Below are 19,878 nucleotides of genomic sequence, written 5' to 3'. Positions count from 1 at the left end.
AACGTTCTCCTATACACCAACGACTAATACGAGAATAAGAATGACAATTTGCATCTAAGTGTTGCAGACGACACTAATTCAGCGCTGGATACTGCCAGTGTTACGAAACCCCAGTACGGGAAATTGCCAGTCACTTCTCTGTTTGACTTTCACTCGTAGAACGGATTCCACCGTATCATTTTCCAACCCCTTAATGTACCTCACAGTTGATTTTGCTAATGGTAAGAGACTTATTGCTATGAATTGAAAAATGAGATCTATAGTATTAAGACAGAGACAGAATTTCGTGTAATTATTCTAGCTGCAAGATATTCTATAGTAACCTATATTCATTTTTATAATTTTTTGCAGCACTGCGTAGCGAAAGTTAATCATAGCAATGGCCACAACACTTATAAGATTTTGCAAATACCTTCCAGATATTCGTAAAAAAAATACAGCGAAATGTTTGGATTTATAGAACCAATAATAGTTAGTCGTTTTCCCACATTCCCAGAAACATATTTATACAAATTCTACGACGCTGCAATGCTCTACCTGTTCCACTATAACCGCCACCAGGTTATAGAAGTATTTTTGTGGACGCCCTGTATATTTCGTGAAGACAGTGATTATTATTTTCAATTTGTACTTTATTCTGCAACGCATATAAGTTCTTTCTTTGGTGGGAATTGCTTCTTTCCCACACAATTGGACAAAGAAGTCTTTCATCATTTTTTCATATATATATTTAAAACGTTGCTTTTGCTGAGAACATTTCAGTTAGTGACTAACCATTTCAGTGTTTCTCCCTGACTCATTATATGCACAGCATATATTCTATAGTTAATGGGAACTGAATTTAGTGTTTTCTTTAATTGCTTATGGAAACATTATAATAGATTGGAGAAATACGGGCTGACCAGATGTTTCAGTAACCAAAGTGGCACCAACTGTGTTGTTTCGTAGCCCGTTATCTGTACTTTCTCACGCCAGTGTTATCGCCGTGTCTAGTGCATTATGGGCAGTTGACTAAAATTAACAGAAATTGTTTTCTATATTCTGTTTGTATGTGCATACAGGTGAGTAACTGAGTAATTTTTGAAATGTACTGCCAACACTTTTCTGTTGACCATTGCAACCCGTAGCTTGAGCTTGGACGCTCGAGGAGTTTGACTACAGGTCTGGAAGATGTAACCACGCATCTCGCGTTGAACTTCAAACATAAGTTGTGTTAAGGGGCACAAGCTATTTAGCCGATGAAGGACGATTTCTTACGGCTAGCCCCAATCAGTGAAATCCCAGGTCCGCAGACCTTGTGCGTTTCAAACGTTATATACGCGCCCTCCAATATCAGAATTCAACTGTGAAGACCTTCTTTTCGTTTATTTACTCAAGATTTACTTTTACGCTGCAGGACTGTTCAGCGTAACAATTGGGTTCATCGTGGGACGATCCAGACAACTTTTCCCCAGTGTGAATCCCCCAAGTGTGTTAATGGTGTGAGCAAAGTATTTATAGTGATACCTGAATTATAATCATATATACATAGAAAGGGCTATATTTCCCGAATAGGGCAAAACGTAATTTCAGCGGCAAAATTTATTAGTGTCCAGTGTTGTATTCATTTCTCTTCGTTATTTTTTTCAAAATAGTGTTCTAATAAATAAGTATAGTGTCAATTAATCCAGTGTGTTTTCGTTGTTTGTATGAGTGATGTTTGTGTGTGTTATGGTCTGGATGACCGTCTGATCGTCCGTGAGGTTTTCGAGACGAGACACCCGAACCTCTCGGCGCCTAATGCTCATCTCATTATTGAGACCGACGAGCTTTTTGGGAAACAGTTTGTAATCTTCTTTGGAGAGGTCTTCGTCGTCCTGTCCAGGTAAGTTAAGGTATCAGGAATATACTTATTGGTAATACCACGAGCCAAGGACAGCGACCAGAACTACTGACGGTTACAAATAAATAGCTGCCCGAACATGGACCACGAACTCGAGACTGGTTACAAATAAATGTTCGCCCGAACATGGACCACGACCTCCAGGTGGTTACAAATAAATGGAAGCCCGAACAGTGACATGAACACTCAATCGATTACAGATAAATGGCGCCCGAACAGGGACTCGAATCGAGACCGTTGGTGCTCGAATATTTATAAGATAAATATTTTAATATATCACTTCTTTTCCAGCTTGGAACCAGTAATCTGAAAAAAAAAAAAAAAACTTCTCTTTCAGATGATTTTAAAAAAATGTTTTACTAATAGTCTATTCTATTTTGTATAAGATGGCATACAACGAGGCAGATATAATCAGGAAACTAAAGTTAATTTTTGAAGAGACTTTTGAAGATTTAAAAAAGGAAAATAGAGAGAATTTTGCTAGGTTAGAACGAAAACTGGATAAAAATAGAGAGACTTTTACTGAGGTAAAGAGCGAATTAGGGCAAAAGATAGACGCTTTACGGGACGTGTTTCGTGAAAATAGCCAAGAAACAGAGAGCGCTGAAAGCAAAACATCGGAATGTGAATCCCAGTTACAGTCAGATTTTCCTACCGAAAGCAAAACACCGGAATTTGAGCCTCAGTTAGTGACTGATATTCCTAGTGTAAATAAAACATTGGAATTGGAACCTGAGCTAGAAACTAATACTCCTAATGAAAAGGAAACGCAGGAATCTGAACTCCAACCAGAGACAGGTAGTCTAAACCAACCTCGTAACAAATCTGATAACGATTTTATCTATTCAGAATCTAGTGACGCCGCTTGTAGTAGAAGTAGTGAAATCCACGAACATATAATTGTAGACGACAGAGGTCGTAAGCGCATAAAAACAGCTGTCACAAACCGTAATTATCAAAGCAGAAACAGTAATCATAGAAAAAGAAAAAAAAAGTAACCAAGACTTTGTGTGTTAATACAAATTTTTCTCCTCGGCGAGCGACGCATTTCCAAGCGATAAACATATATTCATTTTTCTTCCTTTTTGCTTTTAGTTTTTGATAGAACACCTGGATACGAAAAGAAGAGCTACGCATTTCTTTTAAAACTCCTTTTTGCTTCCAGCTTTTAACTGTTCAGCAAAGAGCAGATAACACGTTTTTCTTTCTTTATTTTGATAAGATAGTCGCTGCATTTTCGATCACCTGTTAATGTCGATGAATGACGAACAACACACAGCTGATTGATTCTTTGTGTGTGTGTATGTGTGTGTCTTTGCTCAACGTAGTACTTCATACTTCAACCAGTTGTGCATTTGTGTTGCAAACCTTATCACTATTTACTATTAGTTTAATGTTATTAATTTTTTCTTCTTTTCATTACAGATGTTTGAATTTAGATTTTTTAGTAAATAATTAACGTATCATATACGTAGGGGAATTGCATCCAAAAGCAATTTGATATCTTGGCGAGATATCCGTACCCTCAGCCAGTGGGAAGATATTTTGGCCTTATAACATATTTTTATTAAATGTTTTAAATTTTAAATCCCTTTTTAGGATCCCCTCCCACTTTCGAAATTCTTAAATATGTTATTACATGTTATTTAGAATTAATGTTTGATTTTCTTTTAGAAAAAAAAAATGTATCGAGATGCCCAGGATAAGAAAATTTTTAGTTGTTAGTTACGTATATATTTCTGTATTTGTAAATGAAACTTAGTATGTAATCTCATGCGTAGAATATGAAACTTTACATTTATAATCAATGTTAAATTCCTTTTCAGTGTTAATCTTAGATTTTCGTTTTCATTTTGAAGTGTTTACTGTAATTTTATTGAACCTCATTTACGTCATTTACCCGATTTTGACTTATTTGAATTTCCAGGATATGACATGATATATTTTGTTCGAAGAGAAAAGTTTAGAACGGAAAGTAGACTAAGCCTTAAACAAGTGATAACAGACATTTCCTTGTTGGTAATAGAATGTGCAGGAATGTCGTGTGAATAGTATAATTCTCCGAACGAAAGCAGTAATCTTTTTATTGTAGAAGGAACTATATGAACAGATATTCTGATGGTGAACGGTCGTTTTTCCCCTCATATTAATATATATGCGGAAATATGTTTAACTTCTATATTTTCTTGTAATTTCTAATTAACATTTTTTTTTCGTCTTCTCTAGACCACTGAACGACCGTAGGGGAACTTCTTCGGGTAGGATATTTTATGGGGATAAATATAAATATTTTTTTTTTCAGGGAGGCAATTTTTCCTGGAATTGCAGATCTGTTGCAAAAATGGATGTGGCTAATCCATTGGATATTCCATAGCTAACTGTATTTTCGCCATCAATCGCAAAATATAGTTTTTCATTTCTCTTCTTCTTTTATGGTACCCGTAACTAAGCATGCATATTCTTAGGTTAGATTTTTTTAGTATGTTTTAATGTCTAGTAACATTTCAGCGAATATTTTAATGTTTATGAATCGTAACTATATTGTGTACTGGTATGCTAATGTGCTATAATGTTTAGTTTTACATTAATTTTGAGAAAGTTATATTTTAGTCACTGTATGTCCCAAAACTATTTGGAATTTTTTTTAGTAAAATTGTTTTTGTTATGGAGTATTTCCTTCAGAAATCAACATGGCCAAAGGTTTTGGAATATAAACCTTTAGGTTTCAGCCATACTGCAAATGACGGATGATTTTCTTCAAAAATCGACATGGCCCATTATTTATGAGGTTTCAGCCGTCTTAGAGATATTGATATATATCCCGAATAATAAACTTATTTTCTTTCCAACAGCATGAAGCCATAACGATTTTTTAAAATTATTTTGTTAATTATTTCATATGCTCGATGACTTTGAATTTTAATGTGTTAATAAGACCATTTTGAATATTTTGTAGCGAAGATGCCTAAGAAAGTTTAACTGTCGTGGAGTGACATAACTGTTTTGTAGGGAATTTAATTGGATGTTTCAGACCAACCAGAAAGTTGTAATGTCGTTGACTATATTCTTGTTTGTATCTCATGTTTTTCTCTTAGTAGGTCTCATGTATTTTGTCTTATAGAGACATATCTTTACGATGCTACGAGAGCATTTGTATTTTGTGTGTTTACACATTTTTTCTAGGTGGAAGACGTATGTTATGTTCCAGGGAACATACGCGTAGTTTACTGAATATTAATGTTTATATTTCAGTTTTGTGCAGAAACAATTTTGTAAGTGCCTAGGGTTGCAGGCCTTCCTCGTTTCTAGTTTTTTTTTGCCTCGCAGGTGTCGATGGCATATTGCGTGTGTAAGTACGTGTAGTATTACACATTTTTCCCACCTATGGTTTTGGTCAATTCATGGTGTAATGACCATTTATTTTCAGGAATGTTTGGACTAGTGAGTCAACTTCCTTGATTCAGACCTTAGAAAAACTTGGATCAACACCGTATAGTTTTCAACGCTGCATTAATAAGTTCTTTTGCAGATAATACCCATATGTTCTGGTAACCCTACAATGTTTACGTTTATGGAAGTGAACAACGACCATTATTCTAGGCCTAAGCTAATAATAACTTTGTTTCAGAACGAAACCATTTGTTGTAATGAGCATTATTGAATTAAAGTCTCGATTTTCACGACGAGCAGATGGCATTTGATCTTATGGCGTGCCGAATTTTCTTCATACATGTCAACGAAATTACGATCTTTTCTTTGATATGTAGAATCATGCTTATTTCTTGGGATTACTATGAACGTCAATTTTGACACTTAAGTTTATTTTTTTTATTTTTGAAAAACGATTTTTCGTTCTTTTCTGCCAAACAACACGAGGCACAGTTAAAAAAAAAAAAAAAAAAAAAAAAAAAAAGGACATACAGGTGAAAATCTTATTTTGTTTATATATTGTCAGTTTATCATGTGTTTACATTTCCATTCATTTTACTTTTTCAATGATTTTCATATTTTTCAAATATATTATAGTAATATTGAAACTGTGACAATAATTTTAATATTTTAAATACAGATATCAGTATATTTAATAATTTTTATTGAGATGTTTGATAATTCTTTAAGTCGATGTTTTCATGAATAGTTATCGTGTGTGTATATTTATCTCATATTATACAAATGAAGTGATCGAAACGGAACACTTAAACATTTTACGAAAAGAATTTATTAGTGTTAAAAAAAAAAAAAGAAGCATTTAAATAGCCCTATAACGTATTTACTTCATATTATATCAAATAAAGTGATCGAAACGGAACACTTAGACATTTTACAAAAAGTATTTATGTGTTTTTTTTTTTTTTTTTAAAAGTAAGAATTAAATAGCCCTATAAACGCTTTCTGCGAACTTTAAAAAAAAAAAAAAAAAAAAAAAGTTATCATACAGGTGTTATAACCGTACTTCGCTTCTCACACCAGTGTTAAAAAAAAAAATCTCCCCTTCTCCCCTCATCAACTCATCGTTGGAGAACCATGGAGGATACTCACACAGGAAGACAGCATGGTTTCAATATGTGAAGAAACGGAAGATAAGGAAACCCAACTGCACCAATTGTTCAAGAGGATCTTATTACTTTATGGAACATTTGGATTGGACATTGCTCATGCAGGAACCTCATCATGTTGTAGTGAGTGGACAAGTTATTTAACTATTTTAAATAGCCCTTTTTCAGGTGAAAAACCATTCATCGTTTATACACGTAAGTCTCACACCATATGACAGTGTTGCCAACTAACTTATTTTAAATTTTCAGGTGAAAAACCTAATTTTATTCATATTTCGTCATACGGCCAAGGGTTCTCAACCTGTCTACGTGTGCACTTAACAGGTCGTTCCACTTTCGGACACCAATCTATAACCGCCACCAGGTTATAGAAGTATTTTTGTGGACGCCCTGTATATTTCGTGAAGACAGTGATTATTATTTTCAATTTGTACTTTATTCTGCAACGCATATAAGTTCTTTCTTTGGTGGGAATTGCTTCTTTCCCACACAATTGGACAAAGAAGTCTTTCATCATTTTTTCATATATATATTTAAAACGTTGCTTTTGCTGAGAACATTTCAGTTAGTGACTAACCATTTCAGTGTTTCTCCCTGACTCATTATATGCACAGCATATATTCTATAGTTAATGGGAACTGAATTTAGTGTTTTCTTTAATTGCTTATGGAAACATTATAATAGATTGGAGAAATACGGGCTGACCAGATGTTTCAGTAACCAAAGTGGCACCAACTGTGTTGTTTCGTAGCCCGTTATCTGTACTTTCTCACGCCAGTGTTATCGCCGTGTCTAGTGCATTATGGGCAGTTGACTAAAATTAACAGAAATTGTTTTCTATATTCTGTTTGTATGTGCATACAGGTGAGTAACTGAGTAATTTTTGAAATGTACTGCCAACACTTTTCTGTTGACCATTGCAACCCGTAGCTTGAGCTTGGACGCTCGAGGAGTTTGACTACAGGTCTGGAAGATGTAACCACGCATCTCGCGTTGAACTTCAAACATAAGTTGTGTTAAGGGGCACAAGCTATTTAGCCGATGAAGGACGATTTCTTACGGCTAGCCCCAATCAGTGAAATCCCAGGTCCGCAGACCTTGTGCGTTTCAAACGTTATATACGCGCCCTCCAATATCAGAATTCAACTGTGAAGACCTTCTTTTCGTTTATTTACTCAAGATTTACTTTTACGCTGCAGGACTGTTCAGCGTAACAATTGGGTTCATCGTGGGACGATCCAGACAACTTTTCCCCAGTGTGAATCCCCCAAGTGTGTTAATGGTGTGAGCAAAGTATTTATAGTGATACCTGAATTATAATCATATATACATAGAAAGGGCTATATTTCCCGAATAGGGCAAAACGTAATTTCAGCGGCAAAATTTATTAGTGTCCAGTGTTGTATTCATTTCTCTTCGTTATTTTTTTCAAAATAGTGTTCTAATAAATAAGTATAGTGTCAATTAATCCAGTGTGTTTTCGTTGTTTGTATGAGTGATGTTTGTGTGTGTTATGGTCTGGATGACCGTCTGATCGTCCGTGAGGTTTTCGAGACGAGACACCCGAACCTCTCGGCGCCTAATGCTCATCTCATTATTGAGACCGACGAGCTTTTTGGGAAACAGTTTGTAATCTTCTTTGGAGAGGTCTTCGTCGTCCTGTCCAGGTAAGTTAAGGTATCAGGAATATACTTATTGGTAATACCACGAGCCAAGGACAGCGACCAGAACTACTGACGGTTACAAATAAATAGCTGCCCGAACATGGACCACGAACTCGAGACTGGTTACAAATAAATGTTCGCCCGAACATGGACCACGACCTCCAGGTGGTTACAAATAAATGGAAGCCCGAACAGTGACATGAACACTCAATCGATTACACCACGAAGATAATGATATTACGCATTTCGACTGTTCACATTCCTTTGTTGTTGCCAAGGACACACTGTGCCAAGCGCCTGGTTGAGAAAGGGTGAATATCAAGTTAATATATTTGGTCACGGTTATCTCACCAAAATATTCATGCGAGATTGTGTCGTATTATTCAACGCCAGTTGCAAATAGCATGCTTTATGTTATTTGCTGTTGCGGCAGAAATACATTACTGCCCTAGCAAATATTCAAGGCGATATTGTTCTTCCGAAATGAATATAGATCACAATTGAGCACACCATATATGATATACAAGCATCTTTCTTATATGTAATACCCTTTAGCGCAATATTTATTTCCAGCAGAGTTGACGATTTTTTTTTATTTTGTAGAAAGTAAATGAATTTTATTTAAATAGCGAAATAAATGTGCTTACTACATTTATTAAGTATCAAACACAAACCAAGCGAGAGCTGATCGACATATCTATAGTATTTTGAACATCTTTTTTTTTAAACCGTCAAACTAACCTCACTCGAAAAATACTCGAAAGTCAACAGAGAAAATAATGGCGCATTCTGACATTTTCCCACGTGCTACTGAACTGAAATTTAAAAAAAGTCATAAGTATGAACTTATATGTGGATCAGAATATCATATTCTTATATATGATAATTAAGTTAAAACTACTTTTGATATGGATAACACAATAAATACCACATAAATAAATTTCTGTATTTAGTATTTTATCATACCATATATATCGTACTACAAAATCTATAATACCACCTGAAGTGTCTATAGCAGGTTACAGTTTACAGTAAACAGTAAACAGCAATATCAAATGGAGTTCTGTTATTTTAGGAACAATACTGGGATACTAGGAACAAAGTGATTTTTTATTGGAATGAAAAACATGAGTTCCATAGAATGGGATACTTATAAATTACCAAGCCGTTAGTCTCATGTTTCTTCGGCACAGAGTAATGATGATATAAACATCTTGTGTAAACAGAAAGCCAAGCGCCTACTTGGCCGACAGTATTATGGTACTTTTACGTCTGAAGTGTGAGACGGGAACAGTCCTTCCCGAGTAGGAAGCTGGGATTAGCGACATTCATAGCAGCCAGTCTTATTGGTAAGTGTGAAGACAATACTGATTACAAGCACAAAAATGCTGATCTATGGAGAATTCGGAGAAACATGTGCCTGTAGGAAGAGAGATATCTGCTCAGAGTGTAGGAATCACGACGTTACTTTGCTATGCTACTTTGGAATTTCAGAGACACCGGAAAGTCTGTACTTAGCAACGTGTGCAGAAGAAGCCAATTACAGGTGAGGAATGCGCTACAAATATTCTAGCAATGCTTATGTAGTAAATCGACACGTTTGTTTCTGTGTTATTTACCAGGGGCGGCTGCGACTGTTATTTGGTGTTAAAGAAGAAGAAATGGTCAATGTTAAGAAGCCATCGTGCTCCAGAGGATGTTGACATACTTATGGAACAGGCAGAGCGAAAACTAAAAGGCAGAGGTGCTTGATATGTATGAGATGGTTGAGTGGAGGACATCTCAAAGACATTTGTGTAACATGCTTGGAATCAATCTAGTAGTCAAAAGAAAAATATGTTATATTCAGTACAACGCTGTATACAACAAAAAATATAACCTGTGATTAACATTTTATGAAATAAATGAAAGAATCGTCATTTAAAGATAATTTTACTTATAATAGGTGGGTGACACCTGTCGCCCACGCGCCTAATGGCGCAACCAAAACGTACGCGCCTAACGCAGGGTTAAGGTGGTACTATTAGATGCCTCATACTGACATTACAGACAAAATAAACGAAGACATATTATGACCCTTTGTATATATTTTCAAATTTTCCAAGTAAAGTTCACGTTTTGGTGAAAAAATATTAAATTACTGCCAACATGTTCTGGAATTTTCCAAATATTGTACGCTTAAACTAACAGAGATCTATAAACTGGCTAATTTGGATGTTTGTTTCTTTGTTTAGTAAATGTTTCATCTTCTCTCAGAAGGAATGTTTCCTACCAATTTTCAAGTCTATTTTTGACATAATAAACACAATGCGTCTTCACAAAAATAAGTGCAATGGCACCACTATTTAAGTATATTTTCTAAGTAGTAGTTCGGAAAGAGAAACTTAGGTTGTTTTCTCCTTAAAAATATAAAATTAGAATCCGACATTTATTTAGTCAGTTATTTCCAGTATTTACTTTTGATGTAAGAAAAGTTATGTCTGTTCCTTGGCATGTGCCTAAGTTTCCGTTTTGACATAAATCTATCAGCACTCAATTAAAGGAAGTTATAAAACCTTGCAGAAGATCTAATAAACCCGAGCAACCTCAGTACATGCTTGTTCATAATAGAATGTGCTAAAGAAACAGGGCTGCACCGCTGTCTACTGAGCACCGATATGTATAAGGGCATTCAGGAAATCCGTGTCATATAACGACACCCATAAGCGTAACATTGATATTCATATAGCTGCAAGTCTCTCTTTGTCAATTGCTCATATATTAAGATTTTCTGAATATAAAGAATGTTTTCTTATTGAAAAAAATAGGAACGAGAACATTGAAAATCAATTTTACTAAATAAAATTGATTTCAGCAACTTGTAAAATGTTTTCGAGTATTATTACTACCAACGGAATGATATTTGCACGTCTCATGCCAAACAGCAGCATTGCCCTGATTCATCTACAGTGCGAAAATTCCAACAGATAGCTTAATATCTCTGAGCTTCGTCTCAGGGCATCCTATAGAATCTGAAAAATGGCTTACCAAAAATTCGAACGTAGCGTGAGTTGTGTAACACATGAGCAACGAACAGGCCATTGAACGAATAAAAATCAATCCGTATCGGTATCTTAAATTGATGTTTCAAAGCGTGCATATACTATATTTTCTTATATTTTAAAATTCGCCATGATTATTATAAAACTCTTTGGAGTAAAAGCGAGCTGAATTGCGAAATATTAACACAAATTATGCAATATTACAACTAATTAAAACAAAGGTAAATGCTGAACGTGAGAATAGTTTCTTGCCAAGCTTTATGAAAAAACAAAAAAATAATCGAATTCTTTCAATTTCTTAATTACAATAAGTTGGTAGTAAATCTTGAACAATATGGACAAAAGAAGTAATTGTCTTCCCGTTGTCTCGCCAAAAACCGATGGTCTCCTTGACGACGACAAACTGAATGATACCACAATGTTAACAATTAAGTCTTCCGTGTATAATAGGACTTACAATAAAAAGATAATATAAAACTTTAGTTAAATATTCTTGTCTACTGCTTGGGGGCTATGTACCCAACATATGTTTCTTAAATTGATGTTTCAAAGCGATTATATACTATATTTTCTCATATTTTAAAATTCGCCATGATTATTATAAAATTATTTAAAGCCAAATCTATAGCTTGAACACGAAAGTGTAGAAAGACAAACAATAATTTATGGACTTGTGTTTTAGATTTCTTTGAAACTCATCAAAGATGCACCATAAGTGGATTAATATGTCTGAAGATAATGGAAGGTACGTATGTGCCATATATATATATATATATATATATATATATATATATATATATATATATATAGTCCTTCCGTATTTGTTCTAGTTAGACTTTACGTGATTGTTTACATGTTCAGAATTGCACACATTTTCATTAGAAATATATCCGTTTCGATTAGAAAATAAAGAATATATTCCGTTACTTAGATACTAGAAATATTTAGCATTTTTGAACTGAACTATATAACCTGATCCATATGCAAATTTACTCCAGATTTATTAAATTGTTCTATTTTTTATTTGCGCAATCTATCAGTGAGTAGGTTTCCTTAGAAACCTAAGGTAAATTACAGTAATTATATCCACAATTGGAAATAGGTCTTTGCCGAGTTTAGATTCCAATAGTTTCATTTTTTTCCTGAACCAATAAATAAAAGTGCCTTGTTTTCCATGTAACTCTGCATTTTCAAATATCAATATTGGCTGTGCTTTTAAAAGAAATTTCAGTTCAAACACATTTACACGTCACTGAAATGCCTTTTTTGCACTATCACTTGTATTAGTTAATGCGCTTACACCAACATTTAGTCTTACATAACAAGAATATACATAATTCCTGCTTTTACTATCCACTAAGCTAAAATTCATACGTGTTCATCAGATACAAGCTATTTCAATAACATATTAATTTTGAATACTTGCGTTTAGCGCTACAAAAACAGGGAGCCATATACAATCTTGCCATATACAACCTTATTTAAACGGGAGTGATGTTCACAAATTTCAGAATGTATTTCTTATTTTAATTATTTACATGCACATTTTCCTTGTATTGAAGCCAAAACACGTTCCGCACAATTCCATATTATTGAAGTCCTTTGTTTCTAAGGATGCAGTAGTGCTCTATAAAAAGCTTTAAAGCATGTACCAATTTTCTTTCAAAGCAACATTACGATATGTTACCTAGGAATTTAAATATTTTATTTCATTTTCCAATAATGATAATATTTTTTTAAGAATTATTCTTTGTCCTTATTACGAGTATATTACCCTTCATTCATAAGCTAAACTTACGCACACTATATAATCAATGTAGATCTTGATACGACCTAGTATTTTTGAACTATTGCACAAACATTGCTCAGATGTTGCGCCATGCAAGAATCGCGATAAGATGTATTGCTAGAAATACATAGTGACGCTACGAAAATAGCATTGTTGAAACCTAAACGTAAAGTTGCATTTCTTTGAAAAGGCATTGTGTTAGATGATCAGGTATATTAAATTTACGAAGACATAATTAAAGGAAGACATAATTAAACTATTTTAAATAACTCCAAAATGATGTGAGTTATTAAGGTACTGTAAGCGAAAATTTCGTAATCAAATCTTTTGAAATATATCTAACTAAACATTTCCTAGAAATTCAAACTGTTGAATAAATGAATTCTAAAATTCCTTGAAATGTTGTTTCTTCTTTCTGTATGGCACTTTACTCTCTCTACTTTGCAATGCTGCTTAACGTGTGTGATATCGAATGTTTTCCTTGTAAATGTTACTATTAAAATATATATAATACCTTGATGGAACGTTATGTGAAGTAGGAAAACTTAATATTGGTTAGCAAAAGTGATAAATTTTATGAACAAGAATATATCAAAATATATCGCTCTGCCAATAAGTGCTCAACAGAATATGTTAGTTGTAACTTATCTGATATTTTAAAACTTACAGATATGTACCAGAATAACTTCTTCATTCGAAATATACTTACATGTTTTTTTTTTAATTTGACTCATTGTCAATATACTATTTGTGTGATGGAATTCGCTGTAACAATTTGCTAAAGTATGATTAGAAATATGCGCCTCATGCTAATCAGTGAATAAAAAAATAGAAAGAGTACATATACTGCTCCATGTGAAATATATTTTGAACGGAAAATTTGTAAAAGTTTCTATGTACATGTAATCTGTTAAATTTTATTTGGAGTTGAACAATAAGACGGGGGGGGGTATTTATGACAGACTAGCATAATAACTAGCATTACACAAACCACTGCCCGAAATGAGAAAGAACAATGAACGCAATAAATATTCAATGCGCATCATTGTATATTGTACGAAAATTTAAAACGAAAGGAAATCTCTTAATAGTGGAATTACCAGAAAAATCGACTTAACAGGTAAATTCAGTACTTTTTAAACCTCGTTAAAGGTTTCAAAGTCTATTCAATTCATATGGTCAGCAGCTATACATAGGAAATTACACAACTAATTAACTCAAGAAGTGAGATGTAAACGAGAACTTGGTCGTATATGTCGAAAACTTTGTAGCAAAGAAATGATGCTCCTAATATTAAAGGCGCAAATCGATTTTTTGGCCGAAATTGAGAAGTATATTACTTGTTATATGCTTGATCTAAAAGGAATTCCATGGAAACAGAATTTTGTTTAAAAGCTTAGCTAATATTTCATACTAAAAATCTAGTTTAAATATTTGACTTCACTACACGTTTTGTGAGATTACTAGAAACTAAGCGGAATGGATGTGTCGGATTTTGATACTAGGCGCCTCAAATATTAGATATGTAAATAGTGTTTGCAATTGTGAATCTCAATCTTCCTACACTGACTTGAGAAAATAACAATTTTCTCTAATATTGGATTATTAAACTACGACTTTATTATCCAAGGATTTATTTGAATTTGATATTATTGTGGCTATAATATTACGTTTATTAAGTATATGCACTGTGTTACAAATTATAAGTGAATTGCTGCTAACAAAGTGAATCAATAACACTCGAACGCGTAAGTGAATTAATCAACTATTGTAGAGCCACCATTGTTATTCAAAACCTTCCACTTCAGTGTAGCCAATCACTCTTAGAAATGATCAAATCACTGACCACGAATGCAATATACAAAAAGAAATTTTGAACTGATGTAACATAGTTTAACAATAATACGCCATGTGTTTTATAAGTAGTGTGCATCATGTGCACAATAAAGTTAACTATTATATAATACATAGATGGTAAAAGTGTAATTGAAAATATTATATTTTGACCACGAGTCTAATAGATGGACTTGTATCGAGTGCTTCCTGATTTATTTCAGTTTCAAAGCGTTTTTTTCTTTATACAATTTTACGCTATAAACTTATACGTTAGGTGGAGTTACTAATTAATTAACATCAAGTCCAATAAATTTTGTATAAAGTTAAACAAAGTAATGTATTTTGCATACTGTTGTTATTAGGTAAAATATATTCACAAGATGTGGTAGAGAAATGCAATTGTTTACCTGAATGTTTGAAATCTTGGTTTGTTATAAAAATGAAGACTTTGAGGTAAGTTGACTTAGTTCATTCATGAATCCATAGAGTTAAAGTGTATCTTACTGTTAAAGAAGTTTTGGTACCCATACTACACGTTTCAATACTGATAAACTTCAGCAATTCCTTACCTGTAGAAGTAAATGGAACTTTGACCTTCAGGTCGATTTTTTATATAGAACAAGTCAAACTCGAATTACATGATTATTTCCCCGATCTTGATTTGTTAATGTTCAGTAACGTGACCTTCAAATCACTGAGAGTATTGGAGTCCTTAAGGAGACCTTAAGTGGATGGATTCCCTTGGTTAGTGAATGAGCTTAAGTTTTGTAAAATTCTGACTAACAAAGCCAATCAACGTGTGTGCGAGATATTCCTCAGCCAAATATGGAAAAGTTATATATATGAAATCATATAATGCCGTGCTCTCTCTCGGTTTTAGTTTAAAGGAGAACAGTCTTGCAAGTAACTGAAATTATTTTTATGTGTACTATAATTCGGGTTAAATGTAAGAAATAATACATTCTGTTTCTTACCAATTCATAGAACTGGGATCCAAACTATGTATCATGGAACTGTTACTCATTTTTCACTTGACCTTGCACCTGTCGCTGCACCTATAATACTTTTTAAATTAAGATATTGAACATACTTATATACAGAGTCCTGATTAAGATTTTAGAGAATCATAATCACTAATAGAATATTAAATATTAAATTCGAACATCTATGACCAGCAATGTATATTCAGTGAAATGGGACAGTACTTTTTTCCTCGGACTATAAAATATACGTAGGTACACATATCATTATAGCTATTCCCAACGAGATATGGTTCGAATTTCAACGTAATTTCCACAAGTACTAGCGTAATAGTTTCACAGTTCTACCCTATTATAATAATATCTTGTCGATACTCCAATTTGTTTACACCTAGTATTCAAAACTGTTCATAACACTCGTTGTTCATAGAGTCGAATTAGTAGTAGAAGTCATCATAATTATAGCGATAATGTAATATACTGAAAGATATTTTTTGTTAATTTTTTCGTGTTTCAATGTCCTAATAAGAAGTGTAAATTACTGTATTTTTCGTTGTTTTAAATGTTCAACATGTCAAACGCATCTTTATTAGAATTATTCGAAAAGCACAATTTTTTTTTCAAATAGAAGTCTAAAAATGCGGACAAGTTAGACCGGCTTCGTAAACGTGATAATGTGTTTCTTTTAATCGGACAATATCTTCAGTTTGCGCATCGAGGTCAAAGTTTATCAAATTCTTAAAAATCCTACTCCTTTCCGATCACCCTGTACAAAATACAGTTTACCTCTTATAGTTCTAATAGGACAGTAAGTTTTTGCTAGGTACGCATCAATATACGGAAGAAAAAGAATTGAATTCTGGCGGTATCTTCAGCTCGCGCAATGAGGTCAAATTGTCGTCGTATTGTGAAAATTCTCTCTATGTGGAACACCTTGTATGAACAAAGATTACTTCCTATAAAACTGACAATTTTTCAAATCCAAAGAACTCTAAAAGCTTTCATCAACTAACAAGGGAATGAAGGGGAATTGATATCGAGTTGGAACTTGGTGCATACATCAATCGAAAGCACTAGTGATGCTGATTAAGAATCTGTAATGGAAAGTTTCCTCATAAATGTATTGAAGGAGTTATGTCGATTTGTCACTTTTCACATTTTGCGAGACTTTGTGGTTTTGAAATTAGTTAAGTAGGTGAAAATAAAACGATGAACTACATCACAGTGCTTGCTACTTTCTAAAGCTAATCATCTATGTGAAATGCATAGTGAGAAAGCATCATAAGCCATATTGCACGCATAATAAAGTCCCTGTGTGGTACTGCCGTCTATGCGGTAAATTGCGCAACAACTTCGATTGTCCCATGTCTCGCTTCGGACTGTAAACACGGGAACAGTTGTGTGTGTGCTCTCGCCGAGGTAACAAGGTGCTTGTTTTGATGTGTACTCAAATGTTGTTCATTTGTTACGTCAAGGTGCAAAATGCCGCAAATGAATATCGCCAACGTCTTGGCAATTCTAACTGAACAATTCAGCGACTATATCCAGTGGAATCGGATCAAATCTGCTGAAAAAACGCCAAGTAAAATTGACTTCGCATCCGTCATTAGTGACATGATTATTGAAGATTGTGAAAAAGGCTGTCGTTTCAGAAACTTTGGTTTTCACAGACTTTCGCGTGATTGACGGTGATACACCAGTGGCCCATTTACATACATCACGAAGAAGCTGTACGGTTTTGGATGAAGACCCTGATTATGAACCATCGACATAAGCAGGTCGTCCGAAAAATTCAGACACTCGGAAATACACAGACGACGAGATGAGGATGGTTCTTGATTGTGCATGGACACCGCGAGGCAAATGCAGAAAAATCACTGCCATCCGTAAGAAACACAGTTGGACACAAGACTGCCCTGTCATTCGTGCGTGGAAAAGGCAAGTCTCATCTGGTGGCAATAGAGAATTGAAGCTGAAGCAAATAAGCGACGACACGTTTGCCGATTTCAACGCAACTGCTGCGGCTGGGCATCCAAATTATGACGACGACATACGAATCTGAGCGATGAAAAATGCAGCCAAACTTGATCTCGCTCATTCGTTCGAGGCTTCGTCTTGGTGGGTACAGCAGTTTAAAAAAGCCCGTGGAATTACCAGCCGCCGAATCATGAGTTGCGTGGCGAAGCCCTATTTCGAAGATCAGGAACTTTTGAAAATGGAAGCAGACAAATTAGTAACCCGCATCAGAAACACAATCAATGAAAATCGCAAGCTGCCGCAAAGTTTTTAACGCCGATCACAGTGGAGTTCAATATGAAATGATAGGACATCCCACTCTAGCGTTCAAAGGACAAAATAGAGTTGAAAAAGTTATGCAGTCAACAAATGTTACAACCCACTCTTTCACTATGTTGCCAATAGTTGCGATGAGCGGAGTTGTTCACGACAAAAAGAGGGTAACACTCCAACAGTCTAGAGGAAAATTTGGGCCGAGAGTGTGGGAAACAATGTTCGAACCCGAAAATCTAGTGCTTGATGCATCGAAAAGTGGCATCATGACAAGTGACGGCCGCGACAAGTTTGTTAAAGACTTGCTGTCTGCAGCGATTTCACCGAACGAAGAAAATATCGTTCTACTTGACCATTGGGGACGCGTGTTCGCCAAATGGCGCAATCGTGAAGGTTGTGAATATCACGAAAAACTGCACGCGATTCTGTCAGCCGTTAGACATTTATGGGTTTGGCGTTTGGAAACCTTATTTGAAGAAACTTGAACACTATGTGAAACTCGAACTTGACGGGTATAAAATATTTCAACGAGACCAGCGCATTATATTTGCTTCGATTCTACACAATCAGATGAGTTTGCCAAGATACATTGGGTTGTCTCAATATGCATTTATTAAACCTAGTTATAAGACTGGTGAATATTCTGCTTTTGATTCGCCAAGCAATTTTGATTTCAGGTTTGGTGTCGCCAACTGTAAGCATTGTGAGAAACTTGCGAGAATCCGTTGATTTTGGTGCAAAGACATTTTCTGCTTGAACCATTTTCTTATTGATAATCCTGAGTATGTGCTGAAATATCATTACCGCACATTTATGTCAACTAATACATTTAATTCTGTTATGCTCTAAACGTATTGTTTCCTCAAATATGAGTAACGAAAACATTTCCAAACTATTTCTAGTGCGTGAATTAGTCGTTTGTATGTGTTTGATAACGATTGGAATTGAAATAACGTGAAAAGTGCGAAAACTGTGAAAAGTGACAAATCAACATAACTCCTTCAATACATTTATGTGGAAACGTTTTATTACAGATTCTTAATCAGCATCATTAGTGCTTTCGATTGATGTATGCACAACGTTCCAACTCTATATCAATTCTCCCTTCATTCCCTTGTAAGTGGACTAGAGGAAAAGTACAAGAAACTTGATAGAGTAAGAGCGAAAGAAACAAACGCTGCGCAATGCTACTATCCAGTCCCAAGACGACACTACCTATACCTTCTGCGATTAGTTTGGACTAAAAGGATCCGGGTACTGTTAAACGCAATACTGAAGATAGTATACAAAAAGAACATGCACCACCATAACTTCAAATGCAATTGAAACTGGGTGCCAAAGCCTTAACATGTGATTGGTTTATCGAAAAGAGCGATTGCAGCACTTTCTTTCTATGTCTTACAAGATTTTGGTTAATATAAAACTACGTCTTTTCGTAAAGTTTTCGATCTCTAAGTTGCAATGTGAGAAATGAATATAATATCCAATTTTCTTTTCTTAGTGTATTGTTACCTGCCTGCGAGGAACTTGCAGACCTATTAAAACTACAGAAATTAAGCTGTCTTTAATAAAGGGAGATTCAAATATAACACGAGTTTTGATAGTTTGATGAAATTTTGATCTACATTTGCGAACAGAAAATACTCCCCAATTTCAAAAATCTGAAGTAGAATTACACGTTGGCATATAAGATTTAACGATCGGCACTATTAGAATTCGATTAAAAAGTGTTTGTTTTCGGCCTAATCTAATATTTATATTTAAATTTTAACATTTAACGAAACTAGTAACAAATATTAGGGAAAGTTCGTATCCAGTACAAAACTAAATACCCATATTAA

Source organism: Thermobia domestica, chromosome 14, assembly GCF_964235325.1.
Source record: "Thermobia domestica chromosome 14, izTheDome1.hap1.1, whole genome shotgun sequence".
Lineage (NCBI taxonomy): Eukaryota > Metazoa > Arthropoda > Insecta > Zygentoma > Lepismatidae > Thermobia > Thermobia domestica.
This window is presented reverse-complemented; position numbering follows the sequence as displayed.